Below are 5458 nucleotides of genomic sequence, written 5' to 3'. Positions count from 1 at the left end.
GAGCAAAGAAACTGGGTCAAAAGAAGAAACAGCAACACACACACAACACACAACACACACACAAACACACTACACACACACACACAACACTACACACACACTACACAAACACACACAACACTACACACACACACACACACACACACACACACACAACACTACACACACACTACACACACACACACGCAGAGTAATGGTTCCCGTTCCGACGGTATGTGTATGTTCCGAATCAGTGAAAAGAAATAATAGGCTGAAACGGGGAGAGTAGCTGGCTATGAAGAGTGGGTGGGTGGAGGGAGGGGGAAAGGAGGGGAAAGGAGGGGGTGAGGGTTGGGGGGTGGGGGTGGGGGGGGGGTTTGGGGGAGTCGCACAGGAAGCTGTTCACTCCCAGAACTTGTTTATGGAAGAAGGGAAGATAATCAATCGTCTCCTCCGCTGTTTGTTCTGCCGTTGGGTCCAGATGCTGGTTGATTCAGAGGCCCTGGAAAAGAACAAGAAGAAGAAGAAGGAGAAAAATGAACAATGAAAGTGCTTGCAGAAATATAAAGTTGTGGCAGCTGGTGATATATCGGTTTTGGACACTAGTAACGGGCAGCTGGAACTCTTCGTTAACAACGAATTTAGAAGACTTTTGTTGTTTTTCTTCTTCTTCTTCATCTGAAAAGACGGATTGATTTGAATTTTGCCTCAAGCAGTGCAAGAAACTTTGAATTCAGCTGAGCTGCTGGTATGAATGAAACGTGTGTGTGTGTGTGTGTGTGTGTGTGTGTGTGTGTGTGTGTGTGTGTGTGTGTGTGTGTGCGTGCGTGTGTGCGTGCGCGCGCGTGTGTGTTGTTCATTGATTTTACATCTGTTCATTTAGGGTGATATTAGACACAATAAAAAGGTTAAAAAAAATAACGTGTGTGCGTGTTTGGAGGGGTAGAGGGGTGTCTTCCTGTGCATGTGTGTGTATGTGCGAGCGCGTGTGTGTGTACGTGTGCACGTGCGTGCCTGTGTTAGTGCGTTCGTATGAGTTGGCATGTTTGTGCATGCATTCATATTTACCAACTGAACTCAACGTACGTCCGAACCAACTTAATGCTGAACAGAGTCCAAGGCGCAAGTCACGGAGAATGGGATGGGGGGGGGGGGGGGGGGGGGGGGGGGGACAACCCCCCCAAAACGAGACAGAATCCAGACATGTGTCATTCGTCATGTATGTATAATATACAGGGCATCTACCTCCACAGGGCCAAGCTCTTGTCTCCCATCTTTCCTTAGGGCTGCTGTAATATTCAATCCTGATGTCACCCCCCGACCAACCCCCCACTCCACCCCCCACCCCCACGCCGCCTCCCTAGAGTCTGTCCTGATTATATATATATATATATATATATATATATATGATAGTCAGTCGTGTCCGACTATGACAATCAGAACAGCATAGGAGGCAACTGCTGTTCCGACGATTTGGGCTAGAATTTGATTATAGTGGAGAGTGTCTTGCCCACTCTCGGCCAAGAGGGTTTTAGGACAGTCGGCGTTGGGATGGTTCCCAAAGGCCAACTAGCCCACAAGGCTGCAGTACTAAGAGCCAGTGCAATTTTGCCTCCTAGTTTGAGAGTCATAGTCCTTCACAAAAGACTAAGCTGTAAATGGTTTCCCATTGACTGGAGAAACCATTGATAATACAGCTCTCACTTTGCTGTTGGCCCAAATGTAAACTTACGTCAATCTGTGATATACGCCGAGTGTTGGGCCTAATTACCTTGATAGAAATGCCACCCCAGGTCTATGTCTCGTTTTTTCAATGCCAGATGAAAACTAGACCCTGTGCAGGGATTCCTCAGAGGCTTCACTGGAACCCCGTGCAAGCGCGCATTGTGTACAAACTGTCTGGAGTTTTGAAATGATAGTAATGATAATGATGATGACTATGATGATGATGATGATGATAATACTAATAATGATGATACTTCTTCTTCTTCGTCTGCGTTCGTGGGCTGCAACTCTCACGTTCACTCGTATGTACACGAGTGGGCTTTTACGTGCATGACCATTTTTACCCCGCCATGTAGGCAGCCATACTCCGCTTTCGGGGGTGTGCATGCTGGGTATTTTCTTGTTTCTATAACCCACCGAACGCTGACATGCATTACAAGATCTTTAACGTACGTATTTGATCTTCTGCTTGCGTATACACACGAAGGGGGTTCAGGCACTAGCAGGTCTGCACATTTGTCGACCTGGGAGATCGGAAAAATCTCCACCCTTTACCCAATGATGATACAACAACAACAACAACAACTACTACTACTACTTATGATAATGATGATATAACCAGTACTACTACAGTTACTATTGCTACTGCTACCAAATCACTACCACTAACAAAAAAAAGATAACAATAATCATCGTCATTATGATGATGATGATGATGATGATGGTGATGATGGTGATGATGATGATGGTGATGATGATGATGGTGATGATGCTGCTGCTGCTGATGATGATGATGACGACGACGACGATCATGATGATGATGACGATGATGATGATGACGACGACGACGACGATCATGATGATGATGACGATGATGATGATGATGAAATCCAAAGCATTCTAACATAAAAAAATCAATATCCGCGTGCATCTTTACACAGCTATTGAAACCCGTTCTTAACCCGTTAGACAATACAATTGCTACGTAAATAGTGAACAGACTGAAATGAAATGCTATTCATGAGAAGGAAAAAAAAAAAAAAAAAAAAAAAAGCACGTGCGCTTGCGAACACTCACGCACGCTCGCACACACAACAATAGGGTTTTTCCTGGTAAAATGATGTAGAAAAATTCACTTCGAAAGGAAAAACAAATAAAAACTGCGCGCAGAAAAAAAAACAACCAGGGGTGGCGCTGTAGTGTAGCGACGCGCTCTCCCTGGAGAGAGGAGCCCAAATTTGACACAGAAAAACATGTTGTGACAAAAAATATAATACAATAATATATATATATGCAGGCATCTTTATCTTATATATATCTCGCTATCTTTTTCTCTCTGTGTCTATGTCACTTTCTGTATTCCCTTGCCATAACGTGCATCACTTGTTCATGGAATATAGTAGTATCCCCAGCACACACCTACACACACACACACACACACCTACACACACACACACACACACACACACACACACACACACACACACCTACACCTACACACACACACACACACACACACACACCTACACACACACACACACACCTACACATACACACACACACCTACACCTACACACACACCTACACACACACACACACACACCTACACCTACACACACACACCTACACACACACACACACACACACACACACACACACCTACACACACACACACACCTACACAAACACACACACAAACACACACACACACACACACACACACACACACACACACACAATGAGAGAGAGAGAGAGAGAGGTTTTAACCGGCTTGATAAAAGAAAGCTGACATCACATCTTAGATCGAAATACATCAAACTGCTAGTACAATAAAACAGGACCACGTAAACACTACAATATTTGCTGACATAATAACCCATTAGGCAGACACAACGTTGCTGTATCGATTGCGCCCAGGAAAGAACATCTAGCGGAAAAGATACTTTCTGGAGTGCTGAGGAAAGATGGTAGAATATTACAAACGTGGGGGAAAACTTGAGCTTTTTTTTGTTTTTCTTCCCTTTTTTTTGTCACGCGCATTTCAGATTGTTTCAGGTTGTTGGGGCTTGTAGCAACTCTGTCTGTCTGTCTATCCTTCTCTCCCTCCATCTCTCTCTCTCTCTCTCTCTCCCACCTCTCTTTCTCTCTCTCTTCCTCCCTTTTTGTCTTTATCCCCCCTCTCTCTCTTTCCCTTTAAACACACACACACACACACACGCACGCACACACGCACACACACACGCACACACACACACACACACACACACACACACACGCACACACACACGCACACACACACACACACACACACACACACACACACACACACACACACACACACACACACACACACACACATATATATACACATATATATACATATCTCCCGTCTCTCTCTCTCTCTCTCTCTCTCTCCGCCACCCTCTCGCTTTCCTTTTATCTCTCTCCGTCGCCATCACCCCCATCTCTCTATCATTCTCTGTCTGTCCACCTCCTCTCTCTCTCTCTGTCTCTCTCTCTCTCAGCAACAAAGAGGAAAGCCCACAGGTTTCTCCAGTCAGTGAAAGGATTTGTCAACAGTGTGCTGGCGAGAATGTGACCGAATAAGGACAGACATGAATACACACGCATAAACACACCCAGACAAAACACACACACACACACACACACACACACACACACACACACACACAACACACACACACACACAACACACACACACACACACACACACACACACACACACACACACACAACACAGCTCTAAACTTCCTCAAACTGGTAAAACGGGTTGAGAGCACTATTCTAACAAAGTTGTCCACGTAAGAAAGTTGTGTTTTCCAACTATACACATCTTGATCAATTCGTCGCAACGTTCAGACAGAACAGCCCTGATAGAAAACAGACACGACAACATCAACAACCCAAAACAACAACACAACCAAAACACACCCTGTTCTCTTTCAGAACCCACGTGATTAAATAAACAAAAAGACCTCAAATTTGTTTTCAATGCGCGCCTGCAGTTTCAGTTTCAGTAGCTCAAGGAGGCGTCACTGCGTTCGGACAAATCCATATACGCTACACCACATCTGCCAAACAGATGCCTGACCAGCAGCGTAACCCAACGCGCTTAGTCAGGCCTTGAGAAAAAAAATAAAAGGTGAATAAATAATAGATAAATACATTAAAAAAAAGAACTACTACTAATAATAATATGTATAAGGCGCAAAAACGTGATGAAGTCAACTATAAGCGTACATAAATAAATAAATAAATAATGATAATTTTAAAGAAAGCCAAGTGAAGAGGAAGAAGAAGAAGAAGAACTACCACTGGACATTATTACAAAACGCGAACTGGAAAGAGGCAAGGGAAAATGGGTTGCCCGGTGGGCTAGGTGGTCCTTTTGAGGTATTTCAATTAAAAGGATGTTTCAGGAGCTGCTGACAGAAGCTCAGATGTGTGTGGACAAAGCGAAGTGGAGACATGGGTTACTCGTAGACAGGTTGGAGTGGAGGGGAGAGTGGGAGAGTGGGGAGTAGGGGGGGGGGTAGTGGGTGGAGGGGGTGAAAGTCTGTACGAAGGTGTACGGGGCTTCCGTTTGGCTTCTGGTTCGTTTGAAATGTTCCGTCTGTGGCATTGTCATTTTGCCGACTGGGGAAAAAAAAAAGGACTTGGACTTACGTTGTAAATTATTATCATTATTATTTCTATTTTTATAGAATGTTTTGTTTTGGAATTGATTTACTTT

Source organism: Babylonia areolata, chromosome 9 (genome assembly GCF_041734735.1).
Source record: "Babylonia areolata isolate BAREFJ2019XMU chromosome 9, ASM4173473v1, whole genome shotgun sequence".
In the NCBI taxonomy this organism is placed as follows: Eukaryota; Metazoa; Mollusca; class Gastropoda; order Neogastropoda; family Buccinidae; genus Babylonia; species Babylonia areolata.
The sequence above is the reverse complement of the archived record's forward strand: the minus strand, read 5'-3'. Positions refer to the sequence as shown.